Source organism: Canis aureus, chromosome 28, assembly GCF_053574225.1.
Source record: "Canis aureus isolate CA01 chromosome 28, VMU_Caureus_v.1.0, whole genome shotgun sequence".
Taxonomy (NCBI): Eukaryota; Metazoa; Chordata; class Mammalia; order Carnivora; family Canidae; genus Canis; species Canis aureus.
The window spans coordinates 32028699-32042224 of record NC_135638.1 but is presented as its reverse complement, the minus strand read 5'-3'; the positions used below and the strand labels follow the sequence as shown (position 1 = coordinate 32042224).

General features: G+C 38.5%; 1 long non-coding RNA gene across 5 annotated transcripts in view; it reads left to right on the top strand.

Moving 5' to 3' along the window:
* Window positions 1-13526, top strand: part of LOC144300610 (uncharacterized) — a 122678-nt gene that overhangs the window by 8099 nt on the left and 101053 nt on the right. For 3 of the 5 annotated variants that reach the window (XR_013367391.1, XR_013367389.1, XR_013367387.1), the window contains exon 5: window positions 6561-12343. This is a non-coding gene — a long non-coding RNA (uncharacterized LOC144300610). Of the gene's footprint in view, window positions 1-6560; window positions 12344-13526 lie in introns of those variants that run through there. The other 2 variants (XR_013367390.1, XR_013367388.1) reach the window with 2 other exon arrangements.

Sequence of the window (13526 nt, the reverse complement as noted above, 5' to 3'; positions counted from 1 at the left end):
GAAGCGAAGGTGAGGGAGGAAGGATGGAGGGACAGTGAGGAGACATAGAGATCAAGTTTAGATCACCAAAACTATCTGAGAGCTGCAACTTTATCTTGAAGAGGTAGGTGGAAGAGTCTTGAAAGGCTTTGATATAGGACTTGACTTTGATACCTTTGTATTATAATATTTTATGGACAATGAGATTTTCTTTTTTTAAGATTTTATTATTTATTCATGAGAGACACAAAGAGAGGGGCAGAGACATAGGCAGAAGTAGAAGCAGACTTTTTGCAGGGAGCATAATGTGGGACTCAATCTCAGGACCCTCGAGATCACAACCTGAGCTGAAGGTAGATGCTCAACCACTGAGCCACCCAGATGCCCCTACAATGAGATTTTCAGGTACTATTTCCAATACAGTAAGGTTTTCATAAGTAACCATAAGAATTTGTTACTAAAGACAGACCAGGTCCTCCTTTGTCTGAGTTATTAATCTGCCCTTTCAGTGGCTATAATATAGAAATATACCCAGGAAAATATTAAACTGCACAATGAGATCCTCTATGACCTACCTCTCTTTCTCTCTCTCTCTCTCTCTCTCTCTCTCTCTCTCTCTCCAGCCTCATGTTTTCTCAACCTGAGAATATCTAACCTTTCAGACCTAACCTCTCCATCTTAAATTACAGCAAATACCAAACTGCTTGGGCAAGACCACAGCCCCTCATTCTCAACTCCGAAATTCCAAAGGCTCTGAAAAGTCGAAGTTGCTTCATTATACATCTAGCAGCAAAATCTAGAGGCAACATCTAATCCAAACTGACAAGAGGCTCTTTATAGAATGTATTGATTTACTCACTGAAAATGCACATATTTTGCTGCAGAAATAGAACTATGTTGATTATGGGGTGCTACCCCAACTCCTGCATCAGGGCAGGTTTAATATACAATATAAGTGTATATACACATAGGTAATACAGATAAGCAGATAAATAGGTTATACACTATATAAGCTTTCAAAGATTGTATAATTCTAAACACATTTAAAACACACATACACGCACATTTTTGCCCATAGGGTCTCAGATAATGGATTATGGACATGCACTCTTAGTAACTTAAACTCATCAGATTTCTTTTGAAACAATCCATCAAGGAGCAATTTATCTATGATAAAATCCACCCAACTGAAATCCATAATTTGATGAGTTTTGAGAAATTTGTGAACCGCTACCACAATCACATACAGAACATCTCCATCAGTTCAGAAAGTTCTCTTGTGGCCCTTTGTAGTCAGTTCTTTCCCCCAACCCCCAGACCCCAGAGACCCTTGACCTGATTTTTGTCACAGTAGTTTTATTTTTCCAAAATATACAAATGGAATCTTTGACTATGGGGTCTTTTATGTCTGATGTCTTTCTCTGAGCATAATGTGTATTAAATTCATCCACATTGTTAAGTCTATTAGTATCTTGCTTCTTTTTATTACTAAGTGAATAATTCCATTGTGAATGTGACAGTTTTGTTTACCCACACGATGGACATGTGGTTTCCTTCTAGTTTTAACTATAATGAATAGAGCTGCTACAAAACTCCAAGTACAGATACTTGTATAAATGTATGTTTTTATTTTCTTTGGGTAGATATCTAGGAATGTCAAAGTTTGCATACCAAATGCATATTTCGATTTATAAGAAATTGCCAAACTGATTTCAGAAGTGACTGTACCCTATTTCATTCCTACTAATAAGGTATAAAAGTTTTGAGTGCCCCAAATCCCTGTCAACACTTGGCGTTGTCAATCTTTTTTTTTTTAAAGATTTTATTTATTTATTTATTCATGAGAGACACGCAGAGAGAAGCAGAGACATAGGCAGAGGGAGAAGCAGGCTCCCTGCAAGGAACCCCGTGTGGGACTCGATCTTGGATTCCTGGAGATCACACCCTGAGTCAAAGGCAGACGCTCAACTGCTGAGCCACCCAGGAATCCTGCATTGTCAATCTTTTTAAGGTTACTCATTCCAGTAGTTTGTAATTATATACAAATTTTTTAAATTTATATTTTGCTAATGACTAATGATCTTTTCATACATTTGCCACTAGTATATCTTCTTTGATAAGAGTCTGCTAAAAGCTTTTGCCTTTGTAAGATCAGGCTGTTTGTCCATTTACTACTGAGTTTATAAGTTCTTTATATAGTCTGGATATAAGTCCTTTATCAGAGTCTATAAAAAAAGTAGTAAGTAAGTTTAGAAAGGTTGTAGGATACCAGGTCAGTATGAAAGAAATTCTATTTCTCTATGCAACCAGCAAACAATTGGACATTTTTAAGAAAGATTTTATTTATTTATTTGAGAGAGAGACAGAGTATGGGGGCAGGCAGAGAGAGAGAGGGACAAGCAGAGTCCCTGGTGAGCGGAGAGCCAATATAGGGCTCCATCCCAGGATCCTGAGATCACGACCTGACTGAAGTCAGATGCTTAGCCAACTGAGCCACCCAGGTACCCCAACAGTGGGACATTTAAAAAATTATTTATAATAACATCAAAAATATGAAATTCTTAGGCATAAAACCCACAAAATATATAAAACCTGTGCACTAAAAATTGCAAAAACAGTGCTGAGTGACATTAAAGCAGCCCTAAAGAAATAGAAATCTATACCATGTTCAGGGTACAAAGGCCTTAATATTAAGGTATCATTTTGCTTGAAATAATCTATAGATTCAGTGAAATCCCAATAAAATTTTTAGGCTTTTTTGTTGTTGTCGAAAGTAAGAGGATTACTTTAACATTTTTATGGAAATTCACAGGACCAAAACAATTTTGGGAAAGAATACAGTTGGAAAAAATCATACCACTTAATTTTAAGACGGTAAAGCTACAATAGTGAAGACCACATGATATTGGCATAAGAATAGGCATATAAATCAATTGAACAAAACAGAAGTCTGGAAATAGATCCATAAATATATAGTTAATTGGTTTTCAACAAAAATGACAAGGTAATTCAATGGGAAAATGATTATTTTTCAACAAATTCTGCTGGAACAATTAGATACCCTAATGCAGAAATAGACTCTTATTTCACATCATATGCAGAAGGTAACTCTAAACAGAGCATAGACCTAAATTTTAACAGCTAAAACTATAAAAATAATACAAGAAAATGTAGGATATAATCATGACTTGAATTACACAAAGCTTCTTTTAGGACACAAAATGCAATTTGATAAATTGAATTTTAGAAAAATTAAAATCTTGCTTTTCAGAAGAAATTGTTAATGAAATGAAAATGCATTCCACAGGCTGAGAGAAAATGACAAATGACTTGTGATCCTTATGTTTTTAATATTCGTCTGCCTTTGTTCCCACTATTCTCTCTACCCAGCATCCCAGTCTCCTTGGTATCTGCAGGCTGAGCTTCTATATCTCTTTTAGATTCAGATCAGGCATTGGGTCATATTCTCTTCAGGATGGCATTGCAGACTCTCCAGCTGGCACATTCCAGGCTGGTCATAATATCTATTACACTCTACCTTCCCAGTAAATTTACGTGTCTGTTTTCTATAATAAATAATTAGCTCCCTGAGGTCAAAGACAATATTTGTTAGGTTTTGTTGGGTTCTTGGTCAACTTTTCCATGTCCTGAACCCCTTTTCTCTAAACAAAACAACTTTTGACATTGCCCCCACTTCCAGATACAGCTTTATCTCTTTCCACCCTATTGTTACTAAACTTAAAATGATTCCCTATATCTTCTTCTTCACCTTTTCATTTATTCTTCAACCCACAGCAACCTGGATTTATGTTTCTGAAATATTTTTTACTGAAACAATTCTAAGACTCCCATTGAATGTATATTTGTCCATTTCACTGGACACTTTATTTCTCACATTTCTTGACTTTCTTGAGGCTTGAAAAATTGGCTCCTTGGTAGATTGTGAAGTCTTTAAGTGAAGGGATCCTGCCTTTTGTCTTTGTGGATAGACTAAGGGGGGAACATCCGTATGAAGAGAACAAACAGGTAGACAAAGCAGCATGATAAGAAACAGAGACATAAGAGAAATCAAGGGAACATGGAGCCCTACATTCCAGGGAATGAATGTTCCAGAAGGGAATGGTAGATATTCATTTCTCATTCAATCCATCATCCATGCAACAAATACTACTTGAGTGCTCACTATCTGCCAGACACAGTGCTGGATTCCAAGCCCATAAATGATTTTCAACACCCTCTTCTGGATGATTATCTCCTTCCATAGCTCCTAATACAACTTTTCTTCTAATTTCTGTCAAATACAGGTCCCTTTCCTATTTTCTCACTCCCAGGTGTCCATTTCCAACTCTCTACCAGCTATATCTGGCTGTATTTCTTCAGTCACCCAAACTCATAATACATAAATCTCAGGGCACCTGGGTGGCTCACTCAGTTCAGTGTCTGCCTTCAGCTCAGGTCATGACCCCAGTGTCTTGGGACCGAGCCCTGCATCAGGCTCCATGCTCAGTGGGGAGTCTGCTTCTTCCTCTCCCTCAGTCTGCTTCTCCCTCTCCCTCTCCTTCTCCCTTATCCCTCTCCCACCCTCAGCTCATGCTCCCTCTTGCTATTTTTCTCTCTCAGACAAATAAATAAAATCTGTAAAAGAATATACACATAAATCTTGATAAAGGCATACACATATAAATAGCTTTCTCCTGGAATACATATCTCAGTTATACTCAATCCCAGTTAACAGTAGGTCTCATCCTTTGTCATTTTTCATCTGGACTATTGCTCTTACCGGATCTCTTACGCATACTTCTTACCTACAATTCAGCATCTACACACCCACCATGCTGTCAACCTAGCAGACTAGGAGCACACCATTCCCCTGCTTGAACACCACCCGTAGCTTTTCTGATACCCAGACACATCAAACCATTTGCTCTCCAGCAATTAGCTACTTGTGCTTGTCTTAATTTCAAGCGTTTGCACCTACTGTTCCCTCAGTCTAGAAAGAACATGCTCACTACCCCATAAGCACATGTAGCTCCTGTTACGTTCAAGACTCAAATCAAATATTCAGTAAAGCTGTGCTAAGCCCTCCTTCCCCACCACAGTCACACTGTGTATTCCTTCATTACTGTGCTGTAATGATTTGTTTATAAGCTCTTCTTCTCCTATTCTAGATTATATCTCAATCACCTTTGTACTTGTAACATCTGGTTTAAAGACGAGTACAAAAAGCTCGTTTTGAAAGGGCAAGTTTTTTCTGATTTTGATGTGACCAGCTTCTATTAGATGGTATTCGGGAAGAGTGTCATATATTTTATGGTGAATACAGTAGTTTTTTAAAAAAAGATTTAGCCACTTCCTTAAGCAGTGGTTTATCTCTCCCTCAGAGAAAACCAAAATGAGTTTTTTAATAAAATGATTGAAAAGGTACACTGAATCTTCAATTTAATTATTTCAATTCCTGCAAAAAAGGTCTTTCAGAGAGGCTGCCTCTTGGTAAAATGTGATAAAGTTCCAACACATTCTTAAAAATTGTAAATTAATTTATAAATTTCCATTCAAAGTTTAATCTGCTATTTTCACACAAGAAAACTCATAATGTTGCTTCCTATTGATTTAGTATCTTTGCATCTAGAGTTTAAGCCAGTATTTCATCTCTTTCTGGAAGCTTCCAGAGGCACTTGGTGCATATCAGCGAATGTTGCTGCTTTTATTGCTTTTGGAGTTAAGTAAGGACTCCACACCCAGCATTCCAGATCCTGCTTTGATTTCTAGTCTTATTTCTCTCAATGTTTGTGTATCTACCAGAGCAGATGACTTCATATTCTTTGAGCACGCCTTTTTTCTAGCGTCTATGTGTTTGTTCCTAGGCAACACCCTGCTCTGCCTTCTACTTCCTCTTGCCACCATCACTACCCTCTCTCTTTCTGAAACTGCTCCTGTTCCCTCCTGCCCGATCTGGGCTTTCTCCACTCTCCTTCCCCAAACAATTATTGGTGATTCTTTCATCGGACTTCTCACATTTTACCTCGTGCTACAATTATATATACATTATCCTCTTATCCTTTCTTCTCAATAAGCTGTTGGGGCAGTACTACCATGGCCTGTTCATCTCTGAGGCTTTGCCATGCCAAGCACAATTTCTGAAACATAACAAGCACTCGGTAATTATTTGTTTAGTTGAATTGAGTTCAAATAAATCTAAACAGCTTTCTCTTCACTGTGTGTTGACAAAATAATTCTAACAAGTTCATAATCACAGGAAGCAGCAGAGCCAGGATTTGAACAGGGCAGTTTCCTGCACTTTACGTCTCAGTCTTTTGTTGCCTCTCCAGTAAACAGAGTATGCACTGCAAGGCTATTGGTCCAGTTGTATAGTTCAGCTCTAATTACTAAAACCTAAAAATTGTCCTAGTAAGACTGAAAATTTCTCCTTAACAGTGTGTGTGTGTGTGTGGGGGGGGGAACAGATTTTATTCTTTCTATGACATTAGTTTGAAAGAGTGGAAACATGCCTATTAAAGAGCATTCCTTTAATAAATATATTATGATTTCATCATCTGTTGTCCATCTGATTTTTTTTTCAGGATCTATAGATGCAGATGTGGAGACACATAGATGTAATGACATTTACTGTACACTGTTGGACAGAGCATCCCTGATTTGAAGACCTAGACTCCTGAGCACTGAACAACGGCTCCAAGGTGGCAAAGGTGTGTTTAAAGCCAAGGATGTGGCGTTTGTAATAGACCTGGCTTCATGCTCAGTGGTTTATTCAGGATCTTTGGGCTTCAAGAAGTTGGAAGAAGTAAAGGAACTGCAAAATATCTTTTTCATCTCAGTGTTGGGACTTGAAAATCCAACAAGGGAGTCTAAAAAATAACACTAACTTAAAATGTCCCCACATAAAGTAACCACTTGTTCTAATTGAAAGCCCAGTTGTATTCAATTTTAGAATGTGAGGAAGAGTTGGCTGAAGCGATGGTGCGGCATTGAATGTCCTTCTGCATTTGGGGATACATTTGAAATCTTTTTCCTTCATGCCTGGGCTCTTTTTTTTTTTTTTTTTTTTTTGAGGGGGAATGGGAATGGCAGATAGTCTCTTTCTGCAATGTCTCTTGATGGCTGTGTCAAAAGTCTCCTGAGCTGCCTGCGATTCTTCCTTCTTTGAAGTTGAGTTGACTCTTGCCATGGGAGTTTCAAGGCCATGTGCAGCTCTCCACCATCTTGGCTGAGAACTCCCTTTTAATACAGCAGCTCTTCTGTTAAGAATATCTTAAGTAGGGGTGCCTGGGTGGCTCAATCAGTTAAGCGTCTGCCTTTGGCTCAGGTAATGATCCCAGGGTCCAGGTCATGATCCCAGGGTCCTTGGATCAAGCCCCATGTGGCACTCCCTCCTCAGTGAGGAGTCTGCTTCTCCCTCTCCCTCTGCCCCTCCCCCTGCTTGTTCTCTCTCTCGCTCTCTGTCAAATAAATAAATACAATCTTTTTTTTTTTTTAAAGAATATCTTAAGTAGGTATTCTACTTTATAGGCAGTGTTTTAAATTTCCTTTCTAAAATATTTTGAGAATGTGAGGTCCTGGCAGGATGTAGAGACTACAAATCAGATTAAATGATTCCCATTGCCAAGTGATCAGACAGGAAAAGAATTGTACAGAGAGGAAAACTGTCGACCTTGTTGGCCGCTTCTTTGTTGGCTGCCTTCTGAGGGGTCCAGTTCCAACGGGCATCAGTGCTTGCTCCGTGGCCGTTTGGAGGAATGTTGGTCTCCTGCTACAGGCCAAGAAAGATCACATCGAGACAACTTCAGCAAGGAAGTTTGCCCTTAGATTTGGTCTATGGGCCCCAAATAAAGGTAGGTCTAAGGTTTCGTTTATCTGGATAATTAAATGAGCCTGGAGGAATATACTAGAGAAAAGTTCTTTTGCCCCTTCTTCTTTAGATGACACTGTTTGGCTTTGCTCTCCTTACCTTGAAACTACCCCAATGCAAGCAACAATTTCTGCCAAGGGAGTAGAAAAAAATGCTTCTAGACATCTTGGCTGGTATGTGCTTTCTGGTGGGGGAGACCACAGTGTGGGGATTATGAACCCTTGTTCTGGGATCTGCCATCCTTGGTCTACACACAAGTTGTGCTATCTGCCAAGCTTCGGCGGGGTGGGGGTGGGGTAGGTCCATCTTTTGACACTCTGTTTCCCTATCTCTACAACAAGGATGCTAATAAAAATACAAATATACTTTTTGTTGGGGAGATTGACAAAGCTTGTAAGATAATAGTTCTGGTGTATATTGAGCCCTTAGCATAGGCACTGATTGAAACTCCTTATATATATTATCCCACTTAGCTTCTTACCCCATGAGGTAGGCTGTATTATTAATCTCAATTCATCAGAGAAGAGAGAGGTAAAGTCACCAAGTAGGGAAGCCCCAGAGTAGGAAAGTGCTAGCCAGGATTCCTGCGCAGGTAGAGCGCCTCTGCACACGCACCCTCCTCAATATGGGAAGCTGCTTTCTCATAGGCATGGCCAAATATGACTCTCAGTGTCTTCAGAGCACATGGACATGTGAGCACTTAATACCCTGGCTGGTCCTGAGCTGTGCCACAAGGCCCAGGGTGTCATTCTGAATTGGTGAGGGACGCCCAGGAGGCTCAGTGGTTGAGCGTCTGCCTTCAGCCCAGGGAGTGATCCTGGGTTCCTGGGATCAAGTCCCACATCGGGCTCCCTGCATGGAGCCTGCTTCTCCCTCTGCCTACGTTTCTGCTTCTCTCTCTGTGTGTCTCTCATGAATAAATAAATAAATTAATTAATTAATAAAAAAAAAAGAATTGGCGACAGCTGACAGTTCATCACTTGCCTGGGTAGGAGATGGAGCCCAGATGCCAGCCCAGATGTCAGGGGCCCTGCCACCTTGCTGAACCTGCTCTGCTCTGAGCTTTTCCTCGAAGCCTTAAGGAAAGATTAATTTTCTTTCCGTCTCTCTCTTGCCTACTATTTCCACACCTCACCCCCACCTGCTACTCTTAAACATCAACAGTCAAACAAAGAAAGGAATACGTGTAAGGCTGCTATTTCAGAAACTGTGGGCGGGAGGCTTTCATAAACAGGTCTCATGGACTAGGTAGACATGCTTTTTTGGTTCACCTCATGTTTCAAGATGCTCCATGAATGCTCTCTTTGTAAACTCTTTCTTCTCCTTCTTGTCCCAGCTTGAGTCTTTGTTCTTTCATGATGTCTTAATATGCTGCTTGTATTCTGCATGTTTATGTACCTGTCTCAACTAACCAAGAGACTATAATCTTCCTGAGGACAGGAGATTCTGACTTGCTTATCATGCTCTATCCCACAACAATCAGCATAGTATGAATGGAAGCTCACAAAGAAAGAGAAAAATGTAAAGCATCTATAAATCAAAGTGTTCCCATAAACCAAGTCAAAATACAAATGATAGCTCGGGAGAAAAATCTTTGCAACTTATACAACAGAGTGTCGTTATCCATAACACGCAGATTCCTTCACATTAGAAATAAAGGGAACAAGATGATTTTAAAGATAGATAAATGGCACAAATAGTGAACTTACAGAAGGAAAAATGCAAATAAGCAAATAGTAACGTGAAAAAAAATTCTATATTCTTCACTTGAAACTGAGAAAATGTAAATGAAAAATCACGGCTTTTAAAAAAAATATAGGCAAAAACTTAAAAAGATTTATTTGCAGCCAAAAAAAAAAGTGGAATGGGAGGAGGTTTATGTACAATGGGGAATGTGAAGGAGTTTGAAAGCATATAATTTATGTGCAATTATGTAGAGTGTATTTGTCTCCTAGGGCTGCCATAACAAAGTACCACAGCCTGGAGGGCTTAAACAGCAGAAGTTTATTTTCTCCCAGTTCTGGAGACTAAGAATCTGAAATCAAGGTGTCAGCAGGATTGGCTTCTTCTGCGGCCTCTCTCCTTGGCTTATAAATGCCTCCTTCTCCCTGTGTCTGCACGTGGCATTCCTTCTGTGCATGTCTTTGGCCAAATTCCCCTCCTCATAAGGGCGCCAATCATATTGCATTAGGGCCTACTCAAATGACCTCATTTTACTTTAATTGGAGATAGACATAGGACTCACATTTTGAGACTGCTTTAGGATTTCAACATATGAATTTGGAGGGGGGAGGAACACAACACTGTCCTAACATGTATATGTGTAACTGACATAGATAAACAGATAGATACTTGATAAATAGATGTGTGTTTCACAAACAAACTAGGATAAGCTCTAAATTGTTAACACTGTTTACCTCTAGAGTTGGGATGGGATAGGAAGGGAGCATTTGCTTATTTTTACAATTTTAAAAGATCTGGCATTATGCAAGATTTGTTCCCTTTTGAATCTTACAGCATTTTCAAATAATAATAGAAATATCACATACAGAAAATATATCATCAGAAACACAAGCTAAGTAAATGTTCATCAGCATTGTTCCTAGTCCTGAGCACATAAGAAAACTACATTTCCCAGCTTCCCTTGTACTTTGATGGAGGCTATATGACAGAGTTTTGGCCAAAGGAGTATCAGTGGAAGGAAATAAGACACTCCAAGCCTTGGCCATTTTCATCAATAGGGAAATGCTTAAGTAATGATGCATTAATTTATTAAACCTTATATAGATATTAAGGGAATGATCTAGCTATATATATGACCCAGAAGATCCTTATCAATAAAGTTATTTATGTAATAGATTTGGAGGTAAATATAGCATAATTTATTATTATTGAAATTATATTGTAGGAGATGATAAACTTAAGGTAAAATTGGGAGGTATAATATATGCAACTTTATAGTAGACAATTGTTATCATTTTGGTAGATGAATTTCAAAAATAGCCCTAATTCTTTATTCTTCTGTTATCCATCCCCTTTGAAACACAACTTTGCAAGTTTTCCCATCAGGAGGTGGAGTCCCTCTCCCTATTTCTTAAGTCTGGATGGATAATGGAATTTGCTTGGACACTAGAAAACGGCAGAGACTCCAGCATGCTAGTTTCAAGCTTAGGACTTGAGAGGTTTGCATATACCTATTCTCCTCCTTTTCCTCCTCCTCCTCCTCCTCCTCCTCCTTCTTCCTCTTGAGCTGTGCTCTTACCATGAGAGCAAGCTCAAGCTAGCATGCTGGAGGAGACCAGTCAAGATCAGCAAAGCTGACTACAGATGGACAGAAAAAACCAGCTGAAAACAGTTCATTGCCTCGCCACTCTGTAGATTTCTCCCTTCTTTCTTTCTTTCCCTCCCTCTCTTTCTTCTCTTTTTTTTTCTTTTTTTGTAAAAAAGATTTATTTATTTGAGAGGGGGAGAGGCAGAGGGAGAGGGAGAGAGAGAACCTTTTGCAGGTTCCACACCTAGCACAGAGTCCAACATGGGGCTCAATCTCACGACTCTGAGATCATGACCTGAGCCAAAATTAAGAGTCAGACACTTATTCAATTGAGCCACCCAGGCACCCCTCTCTCCCCTTTTCAATAAAGATACATCTTTCTTTAAAATTTCCAAAATGATGTCCTCAATAGCCCATCTCATCTACCAGGATTAGGCCTGCAGCAACGTAGATTATACAAAACACTTCTTAGTTCTGGCAACCTACAATGCTAAGAGACCCTTCATGAAGCCCATGCACCTAGAAAATAGTGTAAAATTTTTCATAATAAAACAAAAATTATTCTCTCAATAAAAGAGCTGCTTGATACACAGTCTACTTTTCCCCTGCATTAGATTTTACCTAGTTGTATTATTTCAAATGGAAAAATATATATTTCTCTTTTGTCCTCTGGTGCAAATGAGATGCATACACATGTTTTTATTCTCGCCTGCAGCATCCATGGTCAACTGACCCTCTGTCTCTGGATATCAAGGGAATGAAGAGATGTAAAGCTTTTTTATCTGGGATTTAAAAAAAGCATCTTGGTGGAGATTTCACAGAATTTCATTGAGATATCCACATGAGTGGCCCTTATTAAGATGAGAAATTGTTATGGATAATAATATAAGAACAAGACAAATGATTGTTCCAAGGGATGTTTCACATGAAAAGAATATTTTTAGAAGGAAAGAGTTAATTTCATAAGAATGTGATTTATAAAACTAAGAGAAAAGCCAATGGTTTTAGTATCATTGTATTAAATTGTAATAGTTTGTTAAATAATATCTCAGAATTCCTTTAGGTGACAATTAGCAGATCTCTTCCCAGAGATAATGGAAACAAGCAGTGGGTTTGAGCAAGATGTTGGTACAGAAAATAGACATGTTGAATGGTTTCAAAATACCCCTGGGGTGGAAGAACAATATTAGCTGTAAAATAGCCAAATTAAAAATCATTTAAAGTCAGATTTCAATATGGTATTTTCCTTCTCAATAGAAAGCATGAAATTATATTAAGCCTCATTTTGATTATTCAAAACAGTGAAATAAGGATCTTTGCTTTTATACAGCAGTGGGTTTGCTGAGCAGAAGCCTTCATTTGCCGCTACATTTCCTTGCATCATTACATAATTGTTCCCTTGTATGCCAGTTATTCCATGGGTATTGAAGTATGTTGGGCTGTTGAGCTAATCCTTAGTTCTAACACAGTGTTATGCTTAGAGGAAGATTCACCAATATTTTGAGTAAAGAACAAAGCTTCAAACAGGATAATTAAAATCACCTGATATGCTTACAAGGGAATTGGTTAAACATATAGTACATCCAGTTAGTGTCTAACCTCATGAGTAATCAGGAAACGCACATTAAATCACCGAACAGACAGCACTTTTCACCTATCACATACTGCAGTGAATTGCAAATTGCTACAACCTTTCTAGAAAGCAATTTGGTAAAATCCATCAAGAGCCCTAAAAGAGTTCATACCCTTTGTCAGGATAATAACACATCCAAGAATCTATTCTAAGGAAATAATCAAAGATACAAAGATTTTCTTATACAAGGATATTAGTTGTGGCACTGTTTAGAACTGTAAAAACAGTAAGATTTGTGAAATCTTAATGTCTGAAAATAGAAATTAGCTAAATTATCTACATTTCTATACTTAAATGCTGTGAAGCCAATATAATCACATGCTTGAGGAACACATAATGACATGCAGAGAAGTTCAAGTTTTATATTGTGTGTGTGTGTGTGTGCATGCATATGTGTGAGAGAGAAAAAGATTGAGAAAGAGAGAGAAGTAGGGGAGAGAGAGAGGAAATAGGGAAGAGGGAGAGAGAGAGAGTAATGTTTAGAAAACTTCTTGTATAATAAAAAAAAGAGTGCATCTGTATAATATATATGAGCAAAAATATTTTTTAAAGTAATTTTCTAAAGCTTTGTTTACTTATTTATGAGAGAGAGAGAGTGTTTGTGTGAGTGAGTGGGAGAAAGGGAAGAGGGAGAGGGAAAGAGAGAATTCCATCAGACTCTGTGTTGATTGCAGAGCCTAATGCCGAGTGCAGTCTCAGGACCCATGAGATCATGACCTGAGCTGAAACCAGGAGTCTGATGTTTAACTGACTGAGCCACCCAGGTACTCCATAAG